This window comes from Mastomys coucha, unplaced genomic scaffold, assembly GCF_008632895.1.
Source record: "Mastomys coucha isolate ucsf_1 unplaced genomic scaffold, UCSF_Mcou_1 pScaffold1, whole genome shotgun sequence".
In the NCBI taxonomy this organism is placed as follows: Eukaryota; Metazoa; Chordata; class Mammalia; order Rodentia; family Muridae; genus Mastomys; species Mastomys coucha.
Genome location: NW_022196891.1, coordinates 21,582,333 through 21,600,870, shown reverse-complemented (window position 1 = coordinate 21,600,870; position 18,538 = coordinate 21,582,333). Strand labels below are relative to the sequence as shown.

Genomic DNA, 18,538 nt, shown 5'->3' with positions numbered 1-18,538 from the left:
GTCTCTGTCTCTCTGTTTCTCTCTCTCTGTCTCTCTGTCTCTGTCTCTCTCTCACACACACATACACACACTAAACAATAACAACAACAACAATAATAAAAAAATATAATGAAAATACTAAGTCTTCTAATTCATTATGTACTGTCTAGATTTGCTGATGATCATCTTCCACCATGTGCAGTATCAAATACTAAGGAAGGCATATGACCTGAATCCTTGCTCATCACCCAGGTGGCAGAAATACACCTTTCTCTTCCTGGTTAGCCTAACTAAAGACAGATTTGTTTGCTTCCTGGTTACCTTGGTGATAAGCCACTGATTTGGGGTCCCCTGAGAAGATTGCACTGAACAGTCTGGGCTGTGGGTAATGCTGTAAAACCACAAGGTCAGGGTTGTGGATGTGCCTCAGTAGAACACTCACCTAGCATGCCAAAAGTCCTGGGTTCCATTCCCTGTACCATACAAATCGAACATGGTGGCACACCTATAGTCTTAGAACTTGGGAAATAGAGGTAGGGAGGTCAGAGTTCAAGGTCATCCTTGATGGTACAGTGAGTCTCAGATCAGACACTATCTTAGGGGGAAAATGGCGTGGAAGTCAGTCAGCAGAGGCCTTGCCAGTGCCCAGGGTCATGCAGGATAGTTTCTGTAGTGACTTCAGTCCTGTGCTAGACATGAAAACATGAGTATCAAATATCAAAGATTCCAGCAGATGCTAGGCCCTTCAGGATATGGTGCTTAAGAAGTTAAGGATGTTTAGAAACCTCCAGGCCTGTCAGAATAACGAATGTCACTCATAAACCTTTTAATTAGTTAACGTGGAGAAAAATCTCTGCCCCTGTAGAGTGGACATTTTCATATTATCCTGAATGCAAACATCACCTTATCATAGGCTGCAGTTTAAATGTTACTCTATATCTTTTCTTGGGTTGAGACACTGTTATTGACTATGCAAAAAGCAGCCAAAAAAAAAAAAAAAGACTTAATAAAAAGCGACAGCAGGCAGCTCTCCCTGCCGGCAGAGATTAAGTGCGGAGCGCTTGGCGTTTCAATTACCTAAAACTAATGGAATAAATAGTTTACAATATTATTGCCTTTTGGGGGGTAAAACACTCAAAAGGAAAAATATATACACAAGATGAGATTCTGTTCTTTTCTTAATGAAATAATTGAAAACGGATTTAGTATCTGGTTGTGATCGTGAAAAAAAAAAAAAAAGACCCTAGGCTGGTATAGTTGCAAGGAGACCAGGGCATAATTTCTTGTATGCTCGGCCTTCTCTGCTGTCATTTGCCTCCAGCATAATTCTAAAATAATGCCCTCTAACTGTATCCATAAAACCGTTTTAGCTGAGCTCAGATGGTTTCGCCATGGCATAAATTTATTAGGGTAATTTTTTTTTTTTTTAAACAGGAGTCCAGACCAGAATTTCCATTCTTAGAGAACACTGTGGAATGGGGTGAGGTTTCACCAGTCTGGCGTGTGTATGTGTGTGTGTGTGTGTGTGTGTGTGTGTTCTGCTCACTGCCTGTGCTGGTGGTAGATATTCGGGTCAGAGGTTGCTGTTGCGTATCTTCCTTAATTGCTTGGCACCTTATGTTTTTAAATAGCATGTATTTATTCATTAACAATTTCAGAATGTAAATACTGTATTTTAATCATGTCCTCCCCTAGCTCCTCCCTCCCCTTCCTCTGAGGCAGGCATCCCCAGGTTGTCAGCTCCCCTCTTCGTGTCCTCTCTTCCTTGGAAGTGGAACCTATTGTGTCCAGTTAACACTGCCCGTTGGAACGGATGACTGCTCTTGCTTTCTTGTTAACCTGGTCTCCACTTTATTTTTGAGATAGGCTCTCTCTGAATGTGGGCTCACTGATTTGGCTAGACTGGCTGGCCGCTAAGCCCCAAGCATCTGCTTGTCTCTTTCTCCCAGAGCCAGGTTTCCGGGTAGTGCCACCAGGTGCAGTATTTCTTACATGGGCTCTAGGGGTTGGAGCTGAGGTCCTTCTGTTTACGAGGGAAGCACATTGCTCACAGGCTCCCATCTCTGTTTCTCCCCAGGTGCTTATATATGCATGTGTGTGTGAGTCTGGCTTTCTAACTGCCACCCAACGATCCTAGCTTGTGCCTTTTCTCATTTCTTCTTTTTAAAAGTGAGATGATACGCATTTATTGGCCATCATAAGAGTGTCCATGCACAAAGCAGGGCCCATAGATAACTCACCAGGAGCCAACTCCGGTGTTCAATGTTCTGAAATATGGGAACATTCCATCTTTTCTTTGGATATGTTGTACTTTCCGTCAAGTAAATAAAAATAATATCAAACTCAGATCCGGAATTCATTGGCATACTACACAGCATTTGCTATCGAGGAGGCTTCATTAGTTTTCTGTGATTAATTATTGTTTGTGTGTATGCATGTATTCATCTGCATGTTTATTGTTAGGGATTTTTTTGTACTGAGCTGAATTTTAAAAAATAGCCATTATCTTTGAAAAGAACTTCAGTCAACTTCCCAAAGCACATAACATTCTCAAAAGACATCCTAACAGAGGTACAGATTTTATATGGCTTTTTTTTTTTTTGCATTTTCTACATCAGTGGTAATAGAACATAATTTGTTATGGATATGCCTATATCTTTTTGTAGGGAGAAATACTTCAAAAAGAAAGCTCTTTTCTGATTTTTTTTCTCAAGGACCAAGAACTTGTGCATAGTGTCAAATTTTATTTCTCTTGGAATAAGAAATATCTTTGGAATTAATTATCCAAAATGATTGCTTTCACTCTTAGGAAAAATGACTGAAAGGATTTGTTGGACAGTTAACTATTGAGTAAATACATTGTTCTTAAAATACTAAGGTTTTCAAAATAATAGACAACTATTACAATATTGCAAAACAACATATAGCAATAACTATTATTAAAATTTTCATTGTATTTATTTTGTGTGTATATGTGTGTGCACATGTGAGGGTCAACTTGCAGGTGTCACCTCACTCTACCATGTGAGTCAGTGTGGGTGGGAATCCAGCCCCAGTCATCAGGCTTGGTGGCAAGCCCTGTCCCTGCCCAGCTGCCTCATTTGCCACCATACAACTTTTAAGCTTCTGATAATTACTGTAAGTCCCTGATTTAGGGACCACCTCAAATGCCTTTCACAGAGCCAGGCCCAGAGTTTAGAACTTAATCCCGTGCATCAGCCTGCATTCACTTTGCTCCCTCAGTCTGTCCACTTCTGAGAAACTCAACTTCTATGATGAAATCCACGATGCCATTGTCTCCTTCCTTAGTCACTGGATAAATGATCATGGCAGCAGTTCTTCTGAAATCATTTCTCAGGACAATAATGAAGATGCTCAGCGGAGAATGTACAGCCTGTTTTCTTATTCTGCTGCCCAATGTCTGTTGCTTTCTCTTTAGTTTAGAAATTAAATGCATATCTTACTAAACAAAGTTCTGTTCCAACAAAGGAGAGAGCCCATCCAAACTCCAAAGGCTAGTGATTGTTTGCTGGCATTCGTTGGTTCTATTTATGTTTAACTTATTATTTATGTTTGACTTATATACTACTGCATTCCCATTTCCCAGAAAAAGTTAAATGTGATTCACTCAGATGGTACTGTAAGAATTTAAAAATCATAGCTGGCTTCTTTTCTAAGAGATTCTAAGTGTTCGTGAGATTCTCACTCTGGTCTTACTTTTTACAATAAATAATAATAATAATAATAATAATAATAATAATAATAATAATATATTGATTTTAGCTGTATAACAATAAATCAATTACATAACAATGATTTTCAAAAGCATCTCTTTTCATCTTGTAAGGCTTCTCTTACTTTCTCACTATCTCATTTCTCCTCATTCTGGCTCTCTTGAAACACTATGGCTGCCATGGTTCATTCTAGCCAACTTCTCTCTCCCTGGAGTGCTCCTGCTTTTCTGTAGTTTGACTTCAAAGCTCATCTTCTCTTAGAGACCTTCCTTTCCATATATTTCTTAAGCCTACAGCCCTTCATAGAACTTTATAATATTTAATGTACATGTTGGTTGTTTTGCTAACCTTTTAAGTTTATTTTTAAATATATAATATATTCTGGTTCTACTTGTTTTCTGACCCTTTCTAGCATCTTCCCACCCTTAGCAATGCCCCCTCTTTACACCAAGTTCCCAGCTCCTTTCTTGTCTGTTTGTTTTGATTTTGCTTTGTGGCTCATGGGCTCACCCAAGTTTACCTCCTTGAAAATGAGTCTGTAGCTGTCCATTGGACCACAGGTAATTCAGCAAGTGGCTACATCACGGAAGTCAGTGGCTTCCTCTTCCCCAGTATCCCTCAAGTGCCATTAGTTCCCCTGATTGGGTCTCTTGAACCCTTCCTCCATGTATGAATGTTTATAATCATCTGAAGTGCAGACATATGCAGTAATCGTGTATGCCATGGGATCATTAGTGTGACAGACATAATCGTGCCCTTGTGTCATCACTTTCCTCCCATGATCTGTCTCTCATATTCTTTCCACTCTTTCTTCTCTGATGTTTCTTGCTATGTGCCCCATACATAGTATTAGCTCTCAGACAGCAAGCCCCTGATTTGACTTGTCTGCTACTCTAGTGCCAGTTCCTGGAAGCTACCTGGTACCTTATTGGTTCTATGCATTTTTTTAACTGAATGAGTGAATGAATAAATAGCTTGCAAGTTCTCTTTGAACTACAGAGATAACTTTTACTACTTGAATACAATACAGTCTACTCTTATTCATGCATTGTACTGTAGTGTTTTCTCTTGCCTGCTTATTTGAATTCAGAAGTGGGAAGAATTTGTATTCAATACAGAGGGGCTAATTACAAAATAAATGAGGAAGATGTGAAGATTTCTTGAGGCCATTAGGACGAATGGCATCTCTCTGCCTCCTGCTTGTGGATCATCATAATATAAAGTCTCAGATACTGTTACAGTGCCGTGCCTACCTGCTGCCATGATGATCATAGACTATCTCTCAGGAACCATTAAGCCCCAGTTAAATGCTTTCTTTTTATAAGTTGCCTTGATAATACTATGTGCCATAGCAGTGGAAAAGTAATGAAGAGACCTAAGTTTCATATTTTACCATCATTATTGAGCATCTAGTGCCTTATCTTAGCTTAGTCAACTTGACATAGCCATGAGGCATGTGAGAAGAAAAGTCTTGTTTGAAGAATTTCCTAGATTAGCTTGGCCTGTGCGTATGTCAGTAGAGGACTATATTGGTTGTTAATTGATGTGGGAGGGCTCAGTTTGCTGTGGACTGGACTATCCCTTGATAGATGCCCATGGCCTGTATAAGAAGGCCCACTAAGCATTAGCCAGAAACTGAGCTAGCAAGCAAAGTTCCTCCACGATTTCAGCTTCAGCCTCGAGTCTCTACCTCAACTTCCTTGAGTGGTGAGTTGCAACCTGAAAATATGAGCCAGATAAACCCTTTCTTCCTCAAGTTGCTTTTAGTCAGAGGTTTATTTTTACCACAGAAAAGACAGGAAATTAGAACAGAAAGCACTAAAATGTCTGTTGTTTTTCTTTTATTTTTTCAAGTCCAAAGCCCATTTTCCAGGGGTCTGCTATCTACTTTTTCCTCAAGACTAAAGTAGCCTCCACTTGTCTCCCAAAATGCCTCTCATGTGTGTTTCTACTTCTGGGACAGCTGGTACCTTTTCCAAGAGCTTATGCTTCTTATTCAATACCAAGCATGTGGGCTAGAATTGTCTTCTAAAAATAGAATGTCTGGGTTTTCAAAATTTCTGAGAAATCTGTCATAGATGCTGAGAATGTAGACTCCAAAGAAAGGTAAGAGAAAAGTTATCTCATGTAACAGGTTTAGGAAAGGGCTTTCTAGATGACATATCTGAGAAACAAAAGATGGCTGCTCTGAAAAGAGCTTAGTACAAAACCTATGGGAAAATCTAAGTATTACACTAAAACTATAGAGGAATTGTCATGACTTGCCAGTCCAAAACTTGATCACCTGAAAGTGAAGGAAGTGCTTAGATTGACTGCATGGATTGTTTCCAAACATCATCCTTACGGTTTTCCCGCAGTTAACTGGGCAAGCAAATCACATACCATGTTTGTTAGTGCTGTAGAGTGTAGTTTTGCTTAGATGTTTTTAACACCTCCCAACTATTTTCTACTCTCCTGGGCTTTCACACATCTCTGAGTCTTAACAAGGTTGTTTTTTTGGATTTTGTTCATTCGATACTCATGATGGTTTGGCACACATTGTGTGGAGTTGGGTAGCTTGATTGGGGTGGAAGTGAATAAACGTCTGTTCACTCAGATAGGACACCAGTGACAGGACAAAGGCTTAGTCTACTAGCTGGTTAACTGGGAGTTTGTTGTGGTCCCTCACAGGAACTTAAATGACACATGAACATCTTTATCACTTTAAGTCCTATCTCAGCATGGGTGTTGACTCATGGACACTTCATTTCTGTAGCTCCCTGCATGATTGATAGGCCCTTCAGCTTGCTGGGGTCTCTTCTTTCCGGCAACTGTATATTGCTTGTATAAATGGGGCTGGGTCTTAATAATCTGTAAAATCTATTTATTTCTCTAGTCCTCAGAGCCTCCCACCTCCTTCCGAGTGGAATAAAACACATAGAAATGGATGCTCTCCTTCTTTGACAGTAACAGTAGGGTACAAATTAACTTCTCATCCTATTTTAGTTACCTGATAGAGGCACGATGGAGAAAATGTAAATCCTTTCAACACAGCAATGTTTCAATTAGGATGAAATTGCTATAAAACACATGTAAACTGAGAGAAGTATGAACCAGGAGGTAAAATCAAACAACATTTAGAAAATCTTCCAAGAACAGTGAGAATGTAATGTTCTCAGTGGAGAAATGCTAGATTTATTGAATATGTAACATTATGGTATCTAGAGGTTAAGAAACTGTGGTGGTCTTGTAGTAGATTGAATATGTTTGGCCCACGGAGAAGCACTATTAGGAGGTACACCCTTGTTGGGGCAGGTGTGGCTTAGTTGGAGTAAGTGTGTTACTGTGGGCATGGGCTTTAAGACCATTATCCTAACTGCCTAAAAGCCTGTCTTCTCCTGTTTACCTTCAGAACAAGATGTAGAACCCTCAGCTCCTCCTGCACCATGCCTGTCTGGATGCTGCAATGCTCCCACCTTGATGATAATGGACTGAACCTGTAAGTCAGCCCCAATTAAATGTTGTTCATATAAGAGTTGCCTTGGTCATAGTATCTGTTCACAGCAGTAAAGCCCAGACTAAGACAAGTTGGTCCTAGGGACTGGGATATTTCTGTGATAGGCCTGGCCATGCTTTTGTCTGGAAGAATATGGATTTGGGGACTTTGGATCTGGAAAGCAGTGGAATGGTTTAAGTGGGGCTTAAGGGGCCATCCTAGTAGGAATATGGAGGACTTTGTTGCTAAGAGTGATTTGAACTGTGCGGATCTGGCCTAAGAGGTTTCAGTGGAGAAAAATTTCAGTATGTGGCCTTGAGACTGTTTTTCTTGATGTTTTGGTGAAGAATGTGGCTGCTTTTCTGCTATTGTCTGAAGCGTCTGCCTGAGGCTAAGGTGAAGAGATTTAGATGAATTGCTTTGACAAAGGAAGCTCCAAAACAGTCTGGTGTAAATTCTGTTGTGTGGTTACTAAAGTTCACTCTTATGGAAAACATTTTAATGAAAAGAAGCAAGCTGAGGAAGAAAAATATAAAATTTATGGTTCAAGTAATAAAGGGTCACCAGGAAGTGAAGTGAAGCTAAAATCTATGTTCAAGGAGATAAATAGATTAAGGGAGTAGTGATTTTGGGGCAAAATCCTACCCTGCTAAGTTTAGGTCCAAGCCTGGTGGTATACACCTTTAATCCCAGGAGATAGAGCCAAGCAGATCTCTAAATTCAAGGGCAATCTACAAAGCATGATCCAAGACAGCCAAACATAGGAGTGAAGGAGTTGGAAAATAGAAAGCTGGTAATAATGCAATAGAACGCAGAGGCCATATTCCAGCTCCAGCAAGCAGCAGAACTTCAGTCATGTGGCTCTGGCTTTAGCATCAAAATTAGAAGAGGCTACTGGGACAATTGATGCCGGTTATCTGGAGTTAAGACATTAGTGGTGGTTAAGAAGAGACCAGCATCACTGCAGTGAAATCTGGGAAGTGCTTCTGAGAGCACAAAAAAGCTGTGCTCCATAGATAGCCAAAGTTGTATTCTTGTGCTGCTGCTGGACTTGGTAATGTTAAAAACTCACCTAGGTGCTACTGGTTTTAAAGGTATGAAGAGGTCATGAAGAGCAGCTGAGGCTTGGCACTGTGAGAGGCCATGGAAGGCCATTGGTGAAGGTGCAACCTGAGTTACAGGTTTGCATGAAGGGGTCATGCAAAGAATTTGAGGCTTGGCACCATGAAGAGAGCCTATGAGATCTCAGTGTGTTGGAGAGACCAGTACCATAGGATGATCTGCAAGAACAGCAGTATCAGTGAAGTCAATCAGAGACTAGAATGCCACAGAGGACAGAGCCCTTTGGAGGAGCCCAGAAGATCCAAGACATTGAAACAAGAAGCTGTGATGTTGAGGTTGACTTGAAGATCCCAAGATGTTCGAGATGCCAGAGCCATAGAGTATCTGCTGAGGAAAGTTGCTAATAGGGAGTGGAATCAACCCAAGAGAATGACGTTTGTTGCTGCTGAATGCCAGATCTGCCAACAGCAGTCAACAAGGATGGGAGGAAGTGAGATGTGAAAAGCACTTTGACATCAGACATGGGGATATGGAGTTTAGAGTTCCACCAGCTGGTTTTCTGTCTTGCTTTGTTCCAATAGTTTTGATTTTATATGGGATTACAGTTAAGAGACTGCATAAATATCAGATGAGACTTTTAACATTGTTGAGATTGCTATAGACTATGGGAACATTTGAAGTTGGATTAAATGTATTTTGCATTATTCTAAGGCTAGGTAGGGCACCCATAGACTCATGTGTTTGAGTAAGCCTATGGGGGCCAGGGAGTGGAATGCAGTGGATTGAATGTGCTTGTCCCAGGGAGTGGCACTATTAGGAGGTGTGCCCTTATTGAAGTATGTGTGGCTTAATTGGAGTAAGTGTGTCACTGTGGATATGGGTTTTAAGACCCTCGTTGTAACTGTCTGGAAGCCAGCCATCTCCTCTTTGCCTTCAGAACAAGATGTAGAACTTTCAGTTCCCGCTGCACCATGACTGCCTAGATGCTGCCACGCTCTTGTCTTGAGGATAATGAACTGAACCTCTGAACCTGTAAGCTAGCCACAATTAAATATTAATCTTGTAAGCGATGCCTTGGTAAGAGTGTCTGTTCATAGCAGTAAAGCCCAAACTAAGACAGGTATTAAGATAATTCTAGAAGGATCAGTAGATAAATGTAAAAATTAGCTTAAATAAGTACTGTGTGAAATGTGTGGTTATTTGGCGGGGAGAAAAGTACTTTACAATATAATTCCCTAAGAAGTATTGACATAAAAATAAAGTTCTCTCAAAGGGAATAAGAAACAGTTTATTAAGGAGTCAAATATGAGTGACCATGGCCCAGAAACACAGATTTAGATTACACCAATAACCATGTTGCTCTTTGGAAGCAGTCACGTGAGAAAGCTAAATTGAAGTGTTTATTAAATATAGTAGTGGGGTCCTTGGTAAGTGGGTTATAGCAAACTGGAGAAAACTCCACAATGGGTTTCAGATACTATTGACATTCTTAGCTTTAGTTGATGAAAGCTGTCAGTCCACCAAGAATACATTTTAAGTTTGTGATAGCCACAGGATGTTGAATCAGACACAGCTATTGGTAATGGATGGCTTTCAAAATAGCCTAAGATAACTCAGTTCTTCTATGAAACACCTTAGCTTTCCAACATCTCCAAGTTCAGCTATTTGGCTTTGTAGAATCTCTAACACAGGTGAATCTGCCTCATTCCCTCCCTCTCTCCCTCCTTCCCTCTCTCCATCATTCCCTCCATCTCTCCTTTCCTCCATCCCTCCCTCCTTCCCTCCCTTCCTGCCCTCTCTTTCTTCTCTTGCTCCCTCGTCTCTTTCCCTCCTTCTGGGAACTTCAGTTCACATTGGAGGCCATATATAAAAAAGAATGACAGACACTACAGATTAAAATGTTAAGCTTTCATCTGGAGAAGACACCATGAAATTAAGTTTAAAGAAAGGAACAGTAGGGCAGATATCACAGTGTAGTGATGATTAATATTTCTAAAATATTTTTTAAATGATAAAGCATCGAGAAACAATTACTATCCCCAGATGAATAGCATTACAAAGCACGTGAGTAGACAATTCTCAATAGGATAAATGCAAATGGTCAATATACATTAAAGTGTATCAAAATTCTAGCTATTTATAAAACAATAACTTGGAGGCTAGAGAAATGGCTCAGGAGTTAGGAGTTCATACTGCTCTTGTGAAGGGGCTGGGTTCTAGCATCCACACTGGGTGGCTCACAGTGGCCTGTAAATCCAGCTCCTGGGCATCCAATACCCTCTCTAGCCTCTGAAAGCACCTGCACTTACTATGTACTCCTTCTAACACATAGACATAAATAAAAATAAAGTGAATGGTTTTAATAGCCCCTTTCTTCATTTGCCAGACTTGCATAAAAGATAAAATTTAAAAAAACCATTTGTATATAAAACACAGGGAAATGGACACTCTCATTCTCTGACAGGAGGATACAAATTAGTACACCCCTCACCATAGGCTGAGAGAGGACACCAAGAAGGAAGTTTAAATCCTTTTTTTAATTCGGCAATTCCAACTCCCATGAAGTTGTCTTAAGTAACAAAGTGGAAGCATCCGTGTTAGTTAGTGATAATTATATTCTGGTTTGTGATATTGGCAAAGAAAGAAGTTTCAATGTCCATCTACAAGAAGACAAATAAGTATGACTTAACCTTATTATAACACAGGATTCAGCCATCAATAAGGATTCCTATCTGCATTAAATGACACAAGATGGCAGCCGAAGACTTCTTTGAGTGAAAAAGTTAGCTTCCCGGTGGTGCAGGTGATATCATATATTTCAAAATGTGCATATGTACTTTATATGACCAAATTATTAGTCATATGGGCTTGTCTGCTTTTAGATTCTCCAATAGAAAAGCTCACATCTCTAGGCTGCCTCTACCTTCCCTGCGGCCTCCTCAGCCTGCTCTGTGATGTCTCCCTCTCACACTATCTAGTAGCTCATGACAGTCTTGATCCATTATGAAGGAGCTCTCATACTATTTTATTTCTTAAAACTCTTTAAATCACATATTAATTGTATAAAATAACACTGTTCATTGTGACATTTTTATAATGAATACAACATATTTTGATTATAATTACTGTCCATTACTAGTTTATCCCCCTTTTGTCCCTAACATCCCTCTTCTATGTGGATGTCTTTCCCTTCTGGTTATGCATATTACAGAAAACATTGAGTGTTTGTCTGAGTCTGCCTTATTTTACTTAACATTATGATCCCTAGTTACACCGATTTTCCTGTAAATGACATGATTTAATTGTTCTTTAAAGATGAATAATACTCCATTGTGCATGTCTACCACATTTTGTTTATCTATCCAGCCACTGAAGAACCTGTATTGTGATTTTCACAGTGGCTACACTAATTTGCATTTCTACTAAGAGTGTATAGCAATGCTCTTTTGTATCCCTATCATGGCTGACATTATTATTGTTTGTTGTCTTGATGACAGACTTTGTTGCTGAGGTGAGATAGAATCTCAGTGTAATTTTGATTTGCAATTCACAGATTATTAATGAGGTCAAACATTTTTCTCCCCACATACTTATCGGTCAAAATGTTTTGTTATGCATGTAGTATCAGTTCTAAGAATACCTAGCTCAGAGATGGAGCCAAGTCTCAGGTGTATTTCCTTGAGGACGGATACAACTCAGAATACCATTCAAGGTAGGCTCTCTTGAGTGAGCCCCCACCCATGGATAGCTTAGTGAACAGGTGTGTATGTTGGGGTTACTTATAGAACTCTGTGTGCAGGTTAGCCTTTTTTGTTTGTTTGCTCTTTGCCAATTTGGTGTAAGCTAGAGCCATCTGGGAAGAGGGGGCTTTAACTGATAAAAATGCCTCCATCAGATCGGCCTATGGAGAAGTCTGTGGTGCATTTGATTGGTTAGTGGTTGATAGGGAGGGGCACATCAAACAGTGACTGGTGATGCCCCTGGGTAGGTGGGCCTACATCGTATAAAGAGGGAAACTGAGATAGCCACAAGGAGCAAGCCCATAAGCAGCATTGCTTCTGAATTTCTGCTTCAGATCTTACCTCCTGGTTCCTGTGTGAGCTCCTGCCCTAACTGACTTGCTTTAGTGATAAGCTGTTACCTGAAAGTATAAGCTAAAATAAACCCTCTCCTCTCCAGATTGCTTTTGGTCATAATATTGAACTCTGCAATAGAAAGCAAAATAGAAGAAAATGGATGATTCAAGGACAATTGCTTCCCCAGACATGGGTGAGGACGTCTGGAATCCGCATCCCTGGGGCTCCCCGTATGTCTTACAGATATCTCTTTTGGGTAGAGAGTCTCTTCTGCGCAGCAGTTGTTATTCATATAACCTTAAGGGGCAGTCTTAAGAATCCTGTAACTTCAGGAGTTTCCTAGGCCCTGCATGTTTCGTTTACTTCCTGGGATTTGTAAGTCTCCTTTCCTCCTGGGGTAAGTGTTTTTAGACCTCAGTTAACCCATAGGCAGAAGGGAGGGTCACTGCCTAAAGAAAGTAATTAACAGCAGTATGGACATGCCAGGGAGCTTAAAGAAGATCTTTATGGATGGGGAGACAGTGGTCTGGAGAAGGTAAATAATTTCCTAAAACTTACACATCTTTAGGGTTACAACTTAGCCCTCTGACCTTAGCAATGACACTGCGTTCTAGAATTTCCTGTCCTTTAATTTTCCTTATTTTATTATTAAAAATGCCTTGTTTTCAGTTTAAAAATGAGAAATTTGTGAGTTTTTTTTAAGGCCTAATTTTTGCTTTAACAATCAGCAAGCCATGGAAGAATGAAAGGCTTAGAAAACACATGAAATAACTTGGGACATGGGGGTGCTGCTAACCGTACTGACTGAAAAGCTCATGTTTAGTTGGAGCAACTTTGAAATAAGACATCTCAATTACCAAGTGTAGAGACTTTTATTTTATCTGTCTTGCTCAAAGGTGCTACATAGGACAAAGCTAATCCTTTAGTCTTCCAGAATATTTTTTCTTCTTTCCACCACTTATTATGCAGGTGGCAGGGATATAGCATTCCATTGCTGTATTGTTGTCATATAAAATGCATTTAGTATTTAAAAAATTATTCCATTTATTATAATTGTGTGTTTGCATTTATGTATGGTGTGAAGGTATGTACGAGTATGTGCTTGTAGGAGCTAGGAGACAAATTTTGGTAGTTGATTCTCTCCTTCCACCATGGCTTCTGGGGATTGAAGTCAAGTCATCAGGTTTGCATGGGGAGCACTTCTTGTCAGTCAATGATCACATTTAGAAAGGTTGCCTTAACAAACTCTATCTTCTCAGAACCCTCACAACCTGAGACCATATTTGAATGAGAGGTTTACGTTGGCATTTTCTGTCTGTCTGTCTGTCTGTCTGTCTGTCTCTCTGTCTCTGTTTCTGTCTCTCTCTCTCTTTCTCTGTGTGTGTGTGTGTGTGTGTGTGTGTGTGTCTATGTGTATGTGTATGTGTGCACGCTCGCATGCGGGTATGTCCATGGCATTCTCTTTGTCCCTCGGTTTATCTCTGTCTCTCCTTCTGTCTGTGTGTCTGTGTGTCTGCCTCTGTATATCATACATATCTTCCCTCAGGACGATCTTTCCACTGCAGTTTATAGGGGGATTGTTATTTTGGAGAGCTATGGAATGTTCAACAAAAAGATGCAAACCCTGGCTCATCTTTATGGTAGATTTCCTTGCAACATGCATGTCTCCAAAGTCATAACATGCCACTTGAACTCTTGCGCAGAAAGAGTTTGGACAAATCTCCTCAAGAATATCAGGAGAAACTAAGAAGTTAGGAAAGGGGTTATGGGCCTGTGCACCAGAGACTTTCACGGAGAACCCCCTGGCCCCGCCCAATGCGAGAGTTCTAGCAAAGGGAAGCGAGCACGGGCAGGGAGAAGTTGCTTCTGTCACCTCTGCTGCCACAGTAGGCTTCATCTCCATCTCTGCCATGCTCTCCAGGTCACTCAGTTGCTCCGTGCCACTGTGCACTGAGTCATGTCGGGCTGGGCAGACAAGAGGCCTACTAGACAGTGAGGAGTACGGCACAGCTTCAGGAGTTTTCGGGAGAGCAGACCTCTTCCCCAAGTGTTACAGCTCAGACAGCGGAGTTCAGGTTGCTTGCACAGACTACCGCCCCACGAGGGGTGGCACAATACTTGGTTGTGTTGTGGAGAGTCAGAGCTGAGCACTGGCTCCAAGAGTCTGGGATTTTGCCTGAGTTGGAAAAAGAGTTGAATGGACAGAGGAATTAAACACTCAGAAGAGGCGAAAATAGGCCCTCACTCTGAGGCAGAGAACAGAGCACCATTAGGGATGCATGCTCCTCTAGGTCTTTCTTTTGTTTGTTCCTCCTCTCTCCATTCCTGCCCCAGATACAGACATCTGAGACAAATGGCTTTGTCCAGCGGACAGCCTTGTTAGGCAGATAGTCGTCTTTGCATGGGCTTGTTAGACACATTTCAGCTGTTACATGGGAATATTATCTCTCTTCTTCCCTCTAACCTTTGCTGTGAATGGCTGCCTCTAGCAAACTGTGTTAGTTTACGTGTGTGTGTGTGTGTGTGTGTGTGTGTGTGCACGCGTGCGTGAGAGAGAGAGAGAGAGAGAGAGAGAGAGAGAGAGAGAGAGAGAGAGAGAGAGAGAATACATGGCAAACCTTATATTTTGGCTTTCATTTGGGGTCACAGTCCATCATTGCCACAGAGGTATGGTAGCAGGATCATAGAACAGCTGGTCACATGGCATCCACAGTCAGGAAGAAGAGAGAAATGAATACTGTTGCTCAGCTTGCTTCCTCTTTTTAATTCAATCAGGCCCTGCCCCCAGAATATGAGATGGTACCACCTGTATTCAGGCTGAGTTTTCTCTATCCCTCAGCTAAACTCTGGGAATATGCCTGCATATGTAATTCATAATCTAGCAGACAACTAAAACGAATTGTGATGTCCTCCTATGAGAATTTGGAGATCTTTGGTATTGTCAGAAAACTTACCTTTCCTTCCCCTTGAATGCTAAAATTGTCCCCCCCCCCACGTGGTGATATCACAATAGGGTGGGACGTATAGAAGATGGCCAGGTTGAAAGAGTTGAGCCTTCATCAATAGGATTAGTGACTTTATAAAGGAAACCACAGAGAGGCCTCTCAGTCCTTCTATCATGTAGAGACATATCAAAGACAAAGAATCTGTAACAGGCCCCAAATCTTAGCACAACTGAGGCCATGATGGAAGTGTCATTTAGGCTTTAGAACCCAACATGCAGGCAAAATGGGGACAAGCACCTAAGCTATCAAAATCCATTGGGAAAGTCCCTAAATATACTAACCTGGCTTTTGGCTTCTGTAGTCCTCTGGAAAATCATTTAAGGGCTCTGACCCACTGAGTGATCTCTCTAGCCTACAGCTAATATTTTGGTGTATGCCTTGCTGACCATTTTTCTAGGCATATCATCTACACAGCCTTGTAGAAGTTTTTAATGTTGAAGTAGATGACATATAACTGTAGTTATTGTTAGTTCAATAAGTCATGGATATCTTTATAGATATGCTTAAATACTATCTTACTTATAAGACATTATGTAAGTAATTCATTTTTTATATCTATTTAAAGTAAGGGAACACTGTAATATATTTTATTTTCCTATTAATAATTACTCATCCCTTTCTGTTTCTATTTATATACATATTTATTTATCTATTTTTTGTGTGTATGTGTACACACATGTGTCACAGCACATATGAATGTCAGACAGCAACTCACAAGGGTCAACTTTCATCTTCTACCATTCAACTTCTAGAGTTTGAACTCTGGTCATTAGTCTTGGCAGCAAGTGCCTTAGCCTGTGGAGCCATTTCAATAACCCTTCATTTGTTGTATTTATGCTCATGTGCTAGATTGAGTTTATAAATCTTGTTACATTGGCTTTAGCCAAGTCTTCTGTAGGATACAATGAACTGAACTTCCAAGATGATATCCTTTGTCTCTATTCTTATGGTTGCCAGAGAGGAGCTTGGACCATTGCTGACTGGTGCACATGAAAGAGCTGGCCATGTGACTAAATACTGGGAATATTTTAAGTTAAGGCTGTGGCTAAGTCTGCCACTTGCCATCGTATAGTGCTTTTCCCCTTCTCTGTATCATTTCATTCCCCACCCCTGATTTCAACACCTTTAGGTAGCTTTCTGACACATAGGTTTTATCACTTTGGCCTTAGAAACAGAATTATTAGCTCAAGGGAGTGTAACCTTCTGACATTTTATATTTGGCCATATAAAGAAAGTTGCAAATACGTAATGGTTTTATTTTTTTCTTATTAATCTCTAACATTTCCAAGATCTGGTGAACAGTATTGAGCCGGGTATATGGTCCAGTGGATAAAGCACTTGGACTGCTACTATGAGGACGCAGTTATATTTCTAGAACCCGTATAGAAGCTGATGGGATGGCATGTGTACTGGCTGGTTTTGTGTGCCAACAGTTGTATGATAAATGGAGTTATCACAGAGGAGGGAGCTTCAGTTGGGGGAGTACCTCCATGAGATCCAGCTGTGGGGCATTTTCTCAATTGCCCCTTGTGGGTGGTGCCATCCCTGGGCTGGAAGTCTTGGGTTCTATAAGAGAGCAGGCTGAGCAAGCCAGGGAAAGCAAGCCAGTAAGGAACATCTCTCCATGTCCTCTGCACCAGCTCCTGCTTCCTGACCTGCTTGAGTTCCAGTCCTGACTTCCTTTGGTGATGAACAGCAATGTGGAAGTAAGCTAAATAAACCCTTTCCTCCCCAACTTGCTTCTTGGTCATGATGTTTGTGCAGGACTAGAAACCCTGACTAAGACAGCATGTAAACCCAATGATGGGAGGCAGAGACAGGACTCACAGAGCAAGCTAAAGATGGCCATCCTGACTAGACAAAGCAGCAAGCTCTGCGTTCATCATGATCCCTTGCTACATATAAGATAATGAGCTTTTGAGGAAGACTTCAGTTTCCACTTTTGTCCTCCACACATGCACATATATATGTGCCACACATATGTGAACATGGACATACACATGTATATGCAAAAAGAATGATATTGTTACTGTTGATATTATTTAGGTCGACTCTCCCTAACCTGAAGATGTAAAATCTGAGATATTATGGAATCTGAAAGTTCTGAGCCTGAATAGGATATAGGAAGACAACAGGACACAAGCCGACACCAGAAGCCAGCTCAAGAAGACACTGGCAAACAACAGGAAATGGGCAGAGAAGTACATATTTTGAAACTTTGTTTCATGTACAAAATTATTTTTTAAAAAAGTTGTATGGAAGTGTCTTTCTGATTTATGGGTCAAGAGCATATAAAACATATAGTCAGTGCTTATAAAATATAGAGCTATCTCATAGTCTAGTGACATCTAGGTTATACATGAGCTATCTCCTTAATACATATAAATACAGTAAAATATGATTACCAGGTTGGAAAGCTTGCTCGTTCTGAGCATTTTGAATGAGGAAGAATAGACCTGTTCCAGATTGTCCCTTATGGGTATATTCAGTGTCAGTGGAGAAGTTCTCAGTGTGTACACTCAGGTATAATGTTACAGGAACTCTTGTTCAGGAATGACTTCCAGAGCTTTAGTTTTGTAGCTAAATAAAACAAAACTTAAATCAGCTATTCTTTGTTCACTTTTAACATAAACCTGTTACTAGTATCCACTGATGCTACTTTCAGACAAAATAAGAACCTCAAGAGAGCATCATCAGGGACTTTTATATTGAAATTGGTTGCCCGAAACATCTTATGGAGCATAAATGTCCATAACATTATCATGGAGGAGTTGGAGAGACAGTTCAGTGGAAAGAGGACTTATTGTGTAGTCATGAGGATCCAAGTTGGGTTCTCAAATTCCTGTATTTCCAGTCCCAGGCCCGCTGATGCCCTCTTCTGGCCACTCTGGGTACCTGCACACATGTTTTCAGATATGCATAGGGACACATATACACATATGCACACACATAAACATAAAATAATGTCACAGAGAGATAACTTTTACAAGTTTTTTGTTCAAATTTTGGCATTTTGTATAAAGAACAGAAGTTAAAAGTGGTTGTTCTCAGGAGAGAAGGGATGATAGGGCAGAGACAGTAAAAGAGGCTAGAATATAAAATAAGCAGAACTCTCAAAACTAGAGTTGTCAGCTCTTCACAGGGTGCTCAGTACACAAGCTCCAATCCAAACCCACATTTGTATGTTCTCTCAGTCTCCTGTAAACA

At 40.6% G+C, this 18,538-nt stretch overlaps 1 long non-coding RNA gene across 1 annotated transcript; it reads left to right on the top strand.

Moving 5' to 3' along the window:
- Nucleotides 1-9,236: 9,236 nt before the first annotated feature.
- LOC116070039 lies at nucleotides 9,237-17,001 on the top strand. The gene is made up of 4 exons (XR_004110258.1): nucleotides 9,237-9,282; nucleotides 10,956-11,053; nucleotides 12,430-12,556; nucleotides 16,972-17,001. It is a non-coding gene; the product is annotated as an uncharacterized LOC116070039 (long non-coding RNA).
- Nucleotides 17,002-18,538: the final 1,537 nt, after the last annotated feature.